General features: G+C 40.1%; 1 protein-coding gene and 1 long non-coding RNA gene across 3 annotated transcripts in view; one reads left to right on the forward strand and one right to left on the reverse strand.

The window, feature by feature from the left end:
* The window catches only part of LOC123375675, a 31367-nt gene extending 20924 nt beyond the window's left edge, over positions 1-10443 (reverse strand). The window contains exon 1 of the long non-coding RNA XR_006581555.1: positions 10317-10443. This is a non-coding gene — a long non-coding RNA (uncharacterized LOC123375675). The remainder of the gene's footprint in view (positions 1-10316) is intronic.
* The window catches only part of SLIT3 (slit guidance ligand 3), a 768837-nt gene that overhangs the window by 351423 nt on the left and 401766 nt on the right, over positions 1-15648 (forward strand). The window lies entirely within an intron of this gene.

Below are 15648 nucleotides of genomic sequence, written 5' to 3' on the forward strand. Positions count from 1 at the left end.
CACCAGAGACTTTCCTCACTGCCTCTCCCGTGCTGGAGCCTTTACTTGCTGCCAGAGCCTTTCACTGTGGTGGGGAAAGGTTCCAGCAGCGGGGAGGCAGTGGGACACTATACTGCTAAAACACCAATGTAGACATGGAAGGTACTGCTGGGGCATGTAGGGAGCCATACAGTGTATATATCCTAGGTGTTCAGGTGTGTAGGGTGCTTACTCTGGTCTATTTGTCTAAGATGTGCCTACGCTATTTATACTCATGCTAGCTGGGCATGCAGTGTCTGTTCTCTACCTGCAGCTGTCAGTGTAGATGTACCTTTGTTGGTTGTGGAAAACTGGCTGGATTCCTTACCTATTCATTTTCACAGTTCCTAACCCTTTTTATGTTGAATTCTTGGGAAAGAATGTAATTTGGGGGAGGGAGAGAATATTAGCTGTACTACGTCAAAACACACTTTCCACTCTACTCTTTCGTTGTGTTATGTTTGTGAATAATAACATTATCAAATAGCATTTACTAACTATATTTCGCTACTAATTTTAATATAATTGTTCATAATATAAGACATTGTCTTATATAGAAAATGTACTATAAATCAAAATAATATTCAGGGTAGAGATTGACTTCAGAAGAAGAGCCCCAAACTTCAGGTATGTTTGAAATACGAACCCACAATTGAATTTTATAAATCCCTCTGTCAATATAATAGCCCCAAACAAACACCTAATACTAATGCGTTTGAAATGTGCAGGATTTGAAATCCTGATCCAGGTGAAAGTTTTACAGCTGGAGACCATTTCTAATTAAAATTAACAGGGCTTCATTTTGATTTAGTGGATAACAGGGTAGACAAGTGTGATGTCTGAACTCCTACCAGTACCTTGAATTGACCAATTTAAGCCATGCAAGGCAAAAGAGAGTGATCTGTACTAAACAAATGCATGTAGTAGTAATTATAATTATTAGTACTTATTGTGCTTCCCTCCTGCTGGGTTTTAGGGTAGAATATTCTGTATGCTTTGGATAATAGCTATTGCTGTGGGAGGCAAGACATTTTTGTAGTGAATATGTGTAAAGCTTAAACTATTCCTCTGGTAAAGCTGTTTTCTAAAAATGGCAGTTAAATGTTTGGAGATGTAGTATATCTTTCTCTTAGCTGTCTGTCAAGCTATCAAGCATCCCTGAAGTCCAGCCTTTTGTAATGTTATATACACAAGGTGTGCTAGAAATCTGGGCCAGGCTAGGGGTTTATTCTTTACCTGTTACTTAAGATGCATCTTTTACCAGACCCGAGTAGTTTTGTGGAGTGTACAGTACTACTCAACATAAGTAACAGTTTCCAAAACAGGCCACTGATGAAAGGTTGGTTAACTGAAAAAAGGAAAAGATAAGAAGAAGAGCTAGTTATGAAAAATCAACATTTTTCATAGGCATAACTATACTTGTTTGCTAATGCCCCATGTAGAAGTATCTGTCCTGTGATTGCATCTGGTTTGTTAATGTTGCTCACGTAAAGTGACTGATGATGTGCATGATACATCATAGCACATAACATGACTGATGTCAGAGTGCATGAGGCTTCTGTGGTAAAAGTGGTAGCTGACACCTCTCCAGTTCCTGGCTCTATAGGAGATAAATGAAGGAAGCAGATGGAGAACAATGTGATTTTTGCAAAGCTGGTTTCTTTAAACTTGGCATTACTTGAAAAATGAGCAAGAGAAGAATATAAAATTTCAGGGTTGTTTTTTTTGAAGAGGTCATTTCATTGCACATGAAGTGACTTCCATATTTTTGAGATGCATAAATAAAGGCTACCATACCATACTGCCAAGTGCATGTATTGCATCTGAGGATCTATACTAACAATATAGTTGTTTTGTACATTCTAGGCCTATTTGATTTCACCAGCAAAACCAAGCTGTAGTACTTAGCAGCAGAAAATGCACCTGTGATGAGCTCTATGGGACTCAAGCCAGCGGCAACTGCCACCGCTCTTGAGAGCCAGAATCTATTGGTGCTGCTCAAAGTATGTGCTGCTGGCCAAGGATCTATTTGGACCAGAACATTTGGCAGATGGGCTGATTCAGCATATCACCCTGTCATCTTTCAACTGTGATGCAGTTGAGGAATCCTGCCTGAAGTCAGAGATCTTCCCCCGATGGAGTCCCCATAAGAAAGGTGGTGGTAGACTGCCCAAAGGGATCAGGGATGGGGAAAGCCTGTAGTCTCACTCTTTGCGCTGAATACTGGAGCTTGCCAAATCCTTAGGAAGAACCTTCTCCGGTAGTGCTATAGCAATTGTTACTCCTCAAAGCACCAAGATGACAGCCTCCCGGACTGCCTACTTGGGGTGGTGTGTCTCTTTAGGTGGCATCCCACTATGTAGGGTAGTGGAAGAAACTAATTAAGAGAAGCCATTAATTGATTATCATTGAGCAAATGTGTTTGGCTTTGACTTGCTTTGCTTCTATATCCAGCTTATCTCAACCTGAAGAAAATGGAAAACTTATTACACAGCCCCCTGTTGTGTCTGCTGAGAGAGCATGGCAGGTGCGTGGACGATATAGGTTACCAGCATATCACATATCACTTGCTGAGGCTGTTGTTGGACACTAGGGCATGAATGGCCTTGTTATATCTTTGGCTATGGTCTCAGCGCTGTGGAACAGCCCTTCTCCTTAATTTGAAAACTATGGAACTATCTCTCAAGAGTATTGATCTTCTGGCATGTTGCAAGATATGTCTTCATTCAGGCTTTTGACTTAGTGAGGTGGCATCAAAGAATTGGTGGAGATTTTTTAGTGGTTGAGGAAAGTGTTTGAGGTGTTGTGAGCTGGCGTTACGGCCTTCAGCACAGCACATGGATTGAATTGTGTCTTAAAGTTGTATTTGAATCTCCCATCATACTTGGTTCTTGAACTATAGTTCTTGTAAATCAATTATTTTTGCAGACAGACACTATATAAATAAAAGGTGTTTTTTGTCTGCTTGCCTTGAATCTTGATCCATGTGTGTAGCTCTTCAGCAAAGTATTTGCTTGGCATATGGAAGAGCTTAACCTGAAGCTCTAATGGTAACTTTCCTTCATATTCAACTGGTTCATTGTGATGACATCTTCGCGTGCTGGTGGATTATATGGTCGCAGGAAAACTTTTGAGAGAATCATGAATTGATTTTGGGAACCAGGACTCCAAGGTTGTTGTGTTTTTCCCCCCTGGCTCTGTCAATTACTTAATGTCTTCTAGGGTAAGTCACTTAATTTCTGTCACTCAGCTTCCCTATCTGTAAAATGGGAATAGTAGTTCCTATTAATGTCATGAGAATTCTTTAAATGTTCGTAACATATTTTGAGATCCTTAGACAAGTTGGTCAGGGATGCAAAGTATTGTAATTATGATATTTCCCACCCTGCTCAGCACTGCATTAGAGAAATCCCTCTTAGCAGACACAAGACTATGGTAATCAGCACTGGAGAACTGAGGAGAAAGCAGATGCATTAGCAAGAGTGCCAATGTAATTATGTTCAGCTCTTCTTCTAGAGGACAGGGAAGCTGGTAATTTAAATGATTAGGTACCAATATTATTGTGGTGTTTGCTGACACACAAGCATTACTTGTGCCTTTGCTGCTTTATAATGAAGCCTTTTGTATATGCTCTGCTTGAGGAAGGAATATTTAGAGTGACTGTGGGAACTGAGGAAATATGCAAGGCTAGAAGATGTGGGTATCAAGAAGTTAACTGTTTAGAGGCAGTAGTGAACATAGAGAATGCAGCAATGGCAGTGTGCGATGCCTGGAGACACTCTGGCCACCTTTTAGTCTCTACAGAGGTATTACTAAAGAGCCTGTGTGCTTTGAAAGCAATTGTGTTCTTTCTCTAAAAGACCAATTTTATGTATCCCAAGTGCCTTCTGTTTAACCTCCGGTTGCATTTGCCCTTGTTTTACTGACCTTGAGTAAGTGATTGTCATTTTATGATCTACCCAAAGTCCTTGAAATGCTCCTTCCCAGGAAAGGACTTCAATATCAATGTGCTGCTCCCAGAAGATTGCTTGCTACTGAGAGGGTGGAAACCATTTGCTATTACTTAATGAAAAAATGTCCTCCATAAATCACCTCTTCAATTGGAGCCCACGGTAAAACAGCATGAGTCTTTAGCACTGCCAACACTCTAATAGACTTGTATATCCTGGTACTCATTATTTGTTGGTTCTTAATTATACAGTGTGCTTAAAGCAGGAAATTCCGTGTCCCAGCGCAGTAAAAGTGAGTGAGACTGGGGGAGAGTGAGCGACAGAGGGAAAGGGTGTGGAGTGAGTGGGGGCAGGGCCTCTGAGAAGGGGCAGGACACAGTGTGGCCTCGGGGCAAGGGGCGGGGCAACGGTGTTCAGTTTTGTGCCATTAGAAAGTTGGCAACCCTAAATATGTGTCTGTGCATATAAAATAAAAATATAAACATACACTCTTCCAAACAAGAGTAAAATGAGGCATCCAAGTGTTGGCTTGAGCTGAAGAATCTGCTGAGTCAGCGAATGGTAATCTGATTTGATTTGATTTATTTATTTTAAAGCAGGGCGAGAACCCCCCTCTTTGCCAGGTACCTATCTCCCTTCACTGTTGATTTGCCACCAAAACAATAATCACTACATGAAAGCACCTCCTCCACTGCCTAATAACCAAGCCATGAAGATTGTGGCAAAGAACAGAGATCCTGAATTAGCTGTTGGCAAACCATGGCAAAAAACTACTTAGTGTATGTCCTGGGATAGATTTAACATTATTAGGAAGCTGTAAAAATGACACTCTAGCTAGATCGGTGTTGCTGCTGCGGCTGCTGCTGCTTTATGGCGTCCCTGAGGTCTAAGGCTGCACTGTGACTCTCTCAGCAGTAGCTCTGAGTGCAGATGTGTATGCAGTTCTCTCTGTCTCTGTCTCTCTCTCATTTATTTAGATAGGTAGATATACACACACTACCTATAATCCACACAAAATACATTCTACCTGTACAACTACATGGACCGCAGCTGTGTGCTGATTGTTCTACTGGTTGAGAATTGCTGTTCTGAGCCTCTGTCAGTATAGAGTGGTATTTTGTTAACTGACACTTCCCTTTGTGTCTGTGAAGTGTCAGAGAGAGTTATACTGCCTATATCCCTTAGCAGTGATCTTTCACAATTTCAGAAAGCATCTCTGTAAAAGATACAACACAATAGCTACTAGGTGGCATCATTCTATTGCTAATGGAGGCTGGCAAACTTATGAACTGCAGCTGTGACTTCAACACATTAAATACTGCCTTGAGGTGGTGACAGCTCTATAAGGTTGCTGTGTGGCCAGGGTACTGGAGGGTAGGAGCCAGCTCATGTTTGGATAGTCTGTGTTTCATAGTTGGCAATCTGTAATAGTCTCGTAATGCAATCATTCATGCGGTTCTCATGAACAGGGCATTATTTACAGTCTGGTTTGCTAAAGATAAGTAGATTAATATACAGATGTCCTGGGGAGTAACAAAATAATAAACTTCAGGCCTCCCCTCTGCATGCAAAACATTACAAAGGCAGAAAGGATCAGGAATTGAAATTAGAATCAACAGAGAAGAGATTCACAGGAGCTCCTCAACCTCCTATCCCTGCTAGAGAGGAACCACATTTTATATATATGTTGGCTCCACCCTATTTTCATTCTGCCAATCAGATGAGGCCATTTGTCACCCTGCAATGGTACATCTAATTCCACCAGGCAAAGGGCTGGGGCAGGAGTAACTTGGTTTTCAACTGAATCCCCCCATAAAAATGAGTGTGTGTGGGGGGAGGGGATTAGAAAAATAGGAGAATCCCCTGCCCCTCACACCAAAAAAGGTAAATAATGTTCTGTATTAAAATGAATGGCAACCACTAGGTCAGGGTTTCTCAAACAGGTTGCCGCGTGTGTAGGGAAAGCCCCTGGCGGGCCGGGCCGATGTTTTTACCTGCCCCGTCCGCAGGTCTGGCCGATCGCAGATCCCACTGGCCGCGGATCGCTGCTCCGGGCCAATGGGAGCTGTTGGAAGTGGCGGCCGGTAAGTCCCTCAGCCTGCGCCGCTTCCAGCAGCTCCCATTGGCCCGGAGCAGCGATCCACGACTAGTGGGAGCCACAATCGGACGGCCCTGCGGACGGGACAGGTAAACACACCGGCCCTTCCCGCCAGAGGCTTTCCCTACACAAGTGGTGACCCCTGTTTGAGAAGCCCTGCACTAGGTGCACTACTGCACCGTCACCACAAGGAGGCCTGGTGTCCTTCCTCTGTTTCCCAATTTGCTGTGGCACAGCCCTTTTGGCAGGGTATGGCATAGATCAGTGGTCTCCAAACTGGAGTGTGTGCACCCCAGGGTGTGCGCAAGAGGATCCTTGGGGGTGCGTGGCAGGAGGAGTGGGTTGGGGTTTTTTTGCTTTGGCAAAAATGGTAGAGCCGGCACAGCAGGGGGTGAATGCTCAAAAATATTATACTCATAGGGGGTGCACGATCAAAAAAGTTTGGAGACCACTGGCTTAGATAGTAGCACACAGAGTAAATATCTGATCTGGCCTCTGCTCCCTTTTCATAACTACCTTCTTTAGAAAAGAAATAGCTTTTCATGTCAGCCCTGTGCCGGTGAAGCCTTTGCACCCCTGTTCTGTTGTGGTTGTAACAACCATGTGAGAGAGATGCTGGTATCACTAAGTTCCAGCTGGTTCAAATATGCCCACATTCTGTATATGTTCTTTTAAAAACCCTGGAAGCTACTCCAGCTGAAAGGATAGCCTTGACTGTCTCCTCTTCCTTCTCGCAGTGAAGCTAAGTTAAAAGACAGCCTCAGTTTTTCTTTATCTTTTCCCAAGACAGGGTTGAATGTCTGAAAAAATTAGTAGTCAAAGTGGTAAAAGGTATCAGAGGGGTAGCCATGTTAGACACCATCAGCTCAGGATTAAACAAAGACTGTGAATGGCTTGCCAACTACAAAAGCAGTTTCTCCTCCCTTAGCGTTCACACCTCAACTGCTAGAAGAGGGCCTCTTCCTCCCTGATTGAACTAACCTCGTTATCTCTAGCCTGATTCTTGCTTGCATATTTATACCTGCCTCTGGAAATTTCCACTACATGCATCTGACGAAGTGGGTATTCACCCACGAAAGCTCATGCTCCAATACTTCTGTCAGTCTTTAAGGTGCCACAGGACTCTTTGCTGTTTTTAAAGTGGTAAAAGAGATTGTAAGGCCCACATGTAGTATTCTGTGTGTCAGTCTAAAATAACTCTCTTAAACGGGAACTTTAATGTCTTTAATTGTTAGCTACTCTAGTTATCAGAATAACATTGCACAATGGCATGTATCACCCTTTTATTTTAATTAAACACAACTCTGAGGAGCTTGTAAAAACACAGCTAGAAGCTGTCTTATAGGATATGTACTTGAGGTCATTTTGTCATATCTGTCACATCTGCATTCAGTCACCTTTTCTTGTTCTGTGTGTACACAGAATGGTAGGGCAAAGGAGATCTCATGGTGAATAAAGATTTTTTGCAAGTTAGCAGAAGAGGTTTCCGCAGAGAATTTCCACTTCAGTATATAGGTTCTGTTCAATATTTTAACTACTGTAGTTGCTACTACATACCTATTTCCTCTTCCTGATTACAATGGACAGTCTCTATTTATTTTAGTAGAATATATTTTGTTTGTTTGTTTTCCCCCGTGTTCTTCCCCCCCAAAAAAACCCTTTTGCACATGTGCTTTTCACTAGAGTTAAAAAAATTTCCTATTTTCTCTCTAGGTATCTCTATTTTCACGTGTACTTACAAGTGCTAGTGATATAGTTCCCACAGTTGTTAGTCTCACTCTCCTAATTTTTTTTAAAAATATTTTTTATTTATGTCTTAATAAGAAAAGCAGGCATGTAGAGACCTAACTGCACACAGTACTTCACAGCGCAAAGGAGGCACGACTCCAGCTCCCAAGAGTCATACGGGACAGGCAATAACAAAACATGCAGCAACAGCTCAAGCATTAGCTGTTGTCAAGGAAAGATTGGTGAGAAGATCAGCATAGGGACAATTCATGATTCCATTAAAAAAAAATCCATTTATGGCCTGCCAGCCCTCTTCACAAATACGTTTCAGAATTGCATAACATTCTAAATTTCAGATATTTCCACTGTAGATTTCATTAATATCTCTGTTCCCTTTTTTACTTTGATTTGAGTTTTATTATCTTTGCCTAAAATTGTAAACCCAAATTGTATTATGTATTATAATATTGGGATACTAAAGAAAAACATGATATTGAAAATTAGAGACTATCTATAGATTAAGCCATTTAATGCAACCAAAAATATCTTGTGGTGGTATTTTTGCCTGGCATTTGCAGTCATTTGAGTATCTAGTGTTTGCTGGGACTAAAGAGATTATTGCCCTGTAATCTTAAGAAAAAAAGTCATCAGCCACATATGACAGCGTTAGACAAGACAACATTCCCTGTGTCAGAAACAGACATAGTATTTTACAGAGAAATTCTAAAAGAACTTTTAAAACAATTCCTGAAATTGTTACTAATAGGTTACTTGAATTTTGAGGCTTAAACTACATGTCTTCCTGAGATACAGATGAACTCTATTAAATGCAAAAAGAAGAGGGCAGTTCCTCAAACTATGGGACTCACTGAAGTCATTGAGAGTTCTGCCGCTGAGTGGGTGCAGGATTCAGACTCTAGGTGTATATATACAGGAGAGAATGGGTAAGCCCTCATACAAGATAAAGATGAAAACAGTACTACAGCAGTGCCTGAATTTGTGCTGGGAAGTGTTAGCCTTATTATTTACACTTGAGTGGGTAGATCATAAAATACATGCATTTCAAAAAATAATACTTTTTTATACAATCTCTGCAAAGGTGAAGGACATAAGCTGAAATAGAGAGACTTGCTCTCTCTGCATACTCACTGAATATCCTCCCTTCCCATAGTGTATTTGCCAGGATTTATTTTCCTGTGTCTACTAACTTGTACACTGAATGTTTGTTTTGCAGCTATAATGTGACTATTATTAATCTTAAAAAGTCGTTTCGTCTGTAATACCTTTGATTTCAGCCCCCCAGGATTCATTACAAATTATTAATTTCAGTAAATTGCTTCTCCATGATATATAGCTGTTCCACAGTTCTTTCATGTGTGTTATTTGTATGTTATTCATCTCTAGTCTGTGTTTTCTCGTAGTAATTTTGACTATATAACTTGAAGCTTTTCACAAGAGGGTTGATATGGGTACCAGGGACATCTGCAGTGTGCACAATGTCAACATCTCACAATGACAGATCTGAGAGTACAATAAATAGCTCATATTAATATATTTTGATGAATTAAGGCCTGCTTAAATGCCTGCTGTAGCTTGTGGAGCAGGAGATAGCAATGGGCTGATGGTATCATTTACCCGAAAGCCATCAATTTCATTCCAACCAACATTTAGCGTGGTTGTGATGGTTTTGCCATCCCTAGAATCCAGAACAGTGACAGCAAAGATGTCCAAATCAAGACTATACTTTCGCAGTCAACTCACATTGTGTCAGCCCAGATTGGTGGCTGTGACTGCTGGCTACATTCAGTGTTTGTCAGGATCCCATGACAAAAAGGCACATATCTAGATAAAAAAGTTTGTGGCAGCATATTTGATATTTCAAATGCACATGTATTGCCACCCACAACCACTCTTTGTATGCACTAGCCATTCACATTCTATTTGTTATCCAGTTCCAACCAATCTGCTATTAAAAAGTAAAAAAAAAAACCAACAACCCAACACAATAAAAGCAGTAACTTAATCTACCACAAACTGAGAAAGCAGTGAGCTCTCGTGAATAAAGAATCTAGACTTCCTTGATATAATAGGGATTTAACTCACTCCAGGCACTATGGCTCACAGCACGATACTTATGTCATGAAGATCCATGAGGTGCAGTTAATGCCTGTTAGAAATACGCTTGTACTATTACAGCATTTTCACCTTGTAGATGAGTTTGATCTTTAAATAGCACTGGCATCTGTAACGAGCACATGCATCTTCTTTGCTGTTCTTTCCTTGTTTGTAATCAACAAGCCTCTGTAAGCCAGTTTGGTGCAAGTGAATTGAGAACCATACGGCAAAGTACTTAAATATGAAATTTCATTCTAACAAACAGAGTACTGAATATTTTAATTAATCCAGTTATTTTTTCTGATTCCCCAACAGCATATGAGTCTTTGTCTGTGTTGTATAGTGGAATACAGATTTATTTAAAGCCCAAGTGATTCTACAAAAAAATATATATATATTCAACTCACCTCAAATGCATTTGTACGACGAATGCAGCATAGAGTCAGACTTCCTCCTGCTCAGAATCTCTCTACACCTTGAACATTGAACTAAAAATACATTTTAACAGATCTGCATTTTTCTTTCCTGTCATTACCTGATTTCATCTGAAAATCGCTGCATGTGGTTCTCTTTTTCTTAATTTATTAGATTTGGCATTGCTGTTTATTGTATCAACTTGGCATCTGTCTAATGTACCTCATTTGAAGAAAACAATATGCTTAAAAATAACATAAAATTAACCCTTGAGGGCTAGATGCAGACTGGTGTATTTATCAATGTGTCTGTAGTTCTTCCTCTGCATGAAAAATATTTTGAAACTGAAAATAATATTACATACTTTTTATTATTAATCAGCCCCCCGGGCCCAAAATATGTAATGGCTTTAAGTGTCTAACAGTATTTCATCAAGTTTCCCAGCCTGGAGCACATTGTACTATTTAGAGAAGTTGAGTGTTTTCACTGCATACAAGGCATAACCTCATGGATCTGCAGTACAAACAAAGCAGTCTTCAATCTCCTCTTTAGAGAAGTTGTAAATCTCTAGGAATGGCCCAAACTGGGCAGGTTTCTGAAATTAATGTAGAAAAGGAAAAAGTCTACTTGTTCACAGAGTGACTCTCAAACTTAATTAATAATCATACCCGGTGATCCAAAGCATGAAAAGGATGGTACTGATGCCCAAAAAATGCACTGGTGGAATACCCCAATGGCTTAGAGCCATGTTTCACCACTTCTTTCAGTTTGTGACCTGCCATCTGTTTACATTTGCACATTGCCTTCCAGGCTTTATAGATAACTGACCTTGGATTAAATTGGTGTTTATGGGAGAAAGCAGTGGCTGGAAAAGGTTATTTTAGTTGTGTAGGGCTGACTTTAGAGAAGGGAAATTGAGAGGAGAGAGATCAGCAAAAAATTTGAGAATTACTTCAAATTTGTGTTAGTTCAGGGCCATTTAAAACATTCTTAATACTGTACAATTGGCAAATACCATTATTTTAAGAAATAACATCCTGCACAGAGATTTTAACCCATTCTGATATCAAGTCATTGTATGCTGAGGTTTAGTTAGCCAACAATTAGTAGTGCGATGAATTACAAGGGCAGAAAGTCCTAAACTTCTTAATTTACCTTCTTTCTGTGATCTGAGTTCAGATAACAAATATGATAATGAATATATATATCTTGTTATTACCTTAAGAGTTCTCCCTGGTGGAGGTTCTCCAGATTTTCATGCTTGGATCCACCCACTGGATGGCTTCATGCTTATAGGCTGGCTGAAGCTGGATAGAGTCTTGGAAATGGCCTTCTAGCCACACTCTTGGAGTGTATATCCTCTGGTTAGTTCCCCTTTCTGTCAGATGTGGAGTCCACAGTCCAAATGCTTGGACCCTCATAGTAGAAGCAGCTCACCCAGGACTCCCAGTAGCTCTTGCATGCTCTTGCGGACTCTCTGGATTACTATTTCCCCTTTCAGAGACTATGTGACAGTGAAAGCAAGTAATGCATAGAATTTGCAAAGGAATTTCTAAACCCATCACACACACACTTTATTCACAGACAAAGTACAAGAGATATACAGATCTATGGAAAAATAACAAAAACCTTCACACAAAACCTTTCCTTTATTTGCTCACTACCCTGAGAGCCCTTCAAGTTTTTTGTCAGGGTTCATTCAGGGTCCCTGGACCCACCTCCTGTGCAATGTTGCCTTCTTCTAATCTCTTTTTCAAAAATGACCAGTGAGAGATCCTTCCATTTATAAGATTCCAGACCACCCCCCACCAACACACACACAGAGAAACGCACACACTTTTGTCAGGTGACTCCTTATTGAGTTAATGGCCCTCATTAGGTGATTTGTTGCTTAGTTATGTCCTCTTGCAGTTCAGACTGTTAAAAGATGGTTCCCCTAGGCTGCAGCCAGCCTCCTAGAAGGCTTTCATTTGAATGGAAGGCCATCCAAGGTCATGATTGCTGGTTGTTCTCCATTGTTAGCCCTCTGCTAAGTGCAAAAATTTATCCTGATACCTCCTGGAATCCCAATCCAATATAGGTTTGTACAGTTTCAAAATGATGTTCACAAAACAAAATGGATTTTGCAGACTTAATTTAGATACATGCAGACTATTCTAATCGATCTAGTCAGGGCATCATTCAATTTTAAACAGGACAGCCCTGATTTTCTAATGTTTGTCCCTCATCCAGAACTAAGACAAAACCAAATGTGGTTTTGTTCCGGTTTCAGAATCGGGATGCCGGAATGAAGAACATGTTTCTCTGCCCTCACTGGTGTGACCTCTCAAACACCATGTGTTTGAGGTCATGCCAACGGGGTGGTGCACTCTTTAAAATGGCATCCCCATGAGACATAACCTTCCATGCACCGTGTTTGCAAGGTCATGCCAAGGGAGGCAGGATCATGACAGGAAGGGCAAGCACACATTGTTCCTGGAATTACCGGAATGTGTGAGTGGCCACCCTATATCCATCACATATCTAAACTCTAGTCTTTATTTATTTAACCATAAACTAATTTAAAAATATAAAAAGGGAATAATCTGTAGTCTGGAAGATTTCTTTAAAAAAATATGTTTTATTTTATTTCCTTTGGGGAGGAATTCCCCCCCCCCCATTCTTACACATTCCCTTGTAAGGAATAATAATATCTACTAAAATTCTACACATTATTCTCCTCAAAATATTTCAATAAATTCAAGCAAACATAACTGACCCATTGTCACTTCAGGCGTCAAGTCAAGTTCTGTGAAATCTCCACTCCCCTGCCTCTAATATAGCTCATAAATCAGGGTAGTAATTGTACTAACTTTTGCTGAGAATTTTTTTTTTCAAAACGTCTCAAACAGCAGACATGAATTACAGGGTCTGTAGAGTATGCACAGTTGTCCCCTCTTCCTAGTCGTTGCCTTATTCATGAATTCTGTGTTAGAGTTGTCCAATAGAAATCTTCATACACAATCCAGGCCAACCTTCCTACAATCATATTAAATCAGTAGTTTAATGTATATGTGGGATGAAGAAGGGTTTTCAGATCCTGCTGTAGACTCTGGGTTCTTGGTTATCAGCTCTCTTCTGTTTCCAATGTGAGTTGCTCACTCTGTGTGTATTTCCAAAAGACAGAGTTTCTTACATACCCAGACCTGCTGTTCATTCATTTGCACATTCTGTCCCTCCTTACTCATAACTTTGTTCAATTCCTCCTTTTCTTCCACCCTACCACACTCTCACTTTTTTCTTCCCTGACAGAAAAACCTGGTAAAATAGATGAGTCTTTCAGTTGATCTTGAGTTTCATCAAAATCAGTGCTCTGTAAAAGCAAAACGGAAAATGAGTTCTAGGGTCAAAGACCTCTGCCCAGATATAGTCTGTCATTATTGTGTATTGATGTTACTCTGTGTTTCAGTCTCTCATCTCAGATTTGGGGGGCAGGAGGAGAGAGACTGACGGAAAATGTAAAAAAAACCACACACATGTGCCCCTTAATTTCTTCACCTATTTCTCTCTTTTCCTCTCCTAGATCTCTCTGATCTCAAACATATTATTCATCCTATGTGACAAGGGTTGCAGAGCTATTCTTAATACCTTCCAGCTGTTTCCTATGAGAAAGGAGAAAAATGCAAACTAAAAATATAGAAGATGTACTTATCAAAAATAAAATACCATAGCGGGTGGTTTATAGCAGTACTAGCATTCCCAACAAAGGTTTCATACACATACACCGTAGGGGACCACCACTTGGAGAAATACTATAGGGTCAAAGAAGAAAATTAATATTGATAAAACATGTAACAAACTACTCACAGGAAATGTATAATCTCAGTTGGTAAATTTAATTGAAACAGATTACGTTCTAAATCAACACAATTGATGATAATATTTTTATCTCTAAAGGTTAACTGCATTTTTGACACTCCGCATCTCCCCAGAAACCTGTGTAAAAGACATTGGGCAGGGTGCCTTCAATACATTTTATTTAGAATAGACATTTATGACTGGTCATTGACCTTGGGATTCCATTAGTGATAATGAAGGGCAGATGTAATGCTTGCTACTCAGAGTGCAGTAAATGATGCATATACACAGATCGTAGCACATCCCCTGCTCCGCACTGTTTTGTGATGTGCCATTGCTTGGTAGTTGCATTAGGAGTTCCAGTGGAATTAAATTAAATAGTAGTTTCAGTGCTGATCAAACTTCTTTGGAAATCCTCTTAGCGCACAGTATAATAACTCATCTTTTCCTTATTCTTGTCAAAGACAAACTCCGAATATCTAGAGGTTAACATCAACTTACTTTTCTAACCTTTGTAGAATAAGGACCGACTTCTGCCTGCTTTATTCAGGTGTCTAGTTGCCTTTAATGGACTACTCTTTTGAGAAAGGTGACCAGGATATATTTCAGAGTCATTTGACTCAAATATATTCCAGGAATAGACATACTAGGTAAATAATTTTGGACTGGTTATTGGGTAGGTTTTTTTTCCCCTTTATCTGTTTATTTGGCTCTGGGTGACACTTGGTATAGCCAAAGGAGCACAACTTCCGGGGTTCAGTGGGTAGGAAAGTGAGAAGTGTTTCAAGTGAATGTCCAAACGTGCTGTACAACCCTGTGCATTATGCTAATTCCAAAGTAGCCTGGATTTTGAAAGACAAAAGTAAACTTTAATTTTTATTAAGGAGGGGGTGGGGAGAAACATCAGTTTTAGCTAATATTTTTGATCCTGGGAACACAAGAGAAATTGTTTTGCAAAGGGAAGGAAAGAATGTTATGCTTAAGATCCCCTGGTACGCTAATACTGTACACTCTTCAGACCTTCTGTTTAGCTGTATTAATTGAAATCAGGTGATTTTTCCCCTACCCCCATTAGACTTTATGGTAGTTTACCAGTACAATCTGTTATAAACATAGTAGAGAGTTGGTTCTTATTTGCTCTTGCTTTTTAATATTCACTGAAAAAGTTTGGTAAAAAACTGTCTTTGTTTTGTTGGTGAAAACTCAAAAGTGAGGGCATCTTAAAGGCCTAATACTGCACTGCACTGCACTGGAGGAACTGCTTTCTAGTGGTTAGAACAGAGGGTTCAGCATCAGTATTCTTGGGCTCTGTTCCTGTTTTTGCCATTGAGTAGCTGTGCAAATACGTAAATCTCAATTTCCCTATCTGTAAAATGGGAATTAGATACTGACCTCCTTTGTAAAGGGTTTTGAGAACTACTGTTGAAAAGTACTATGTAAGAGCTAGGTATTATTAGTATTAACAAATTAATTTACGAATTATTGAAC

This window comes from Mauremys mutica, chromosome 8, assembly GCF_020497125.1.
Source record: "Mauremys mutica isolate MM-2020 ecotype Southern chromosome 8, ASM2049712v1, whole genome shotgun sequence".
Classification (NCBI taxonomy): Eukaryota; Metazoa; Chordata; order Testudines; family Geoemydidae; genus Mauremys; species Mauremys mutica.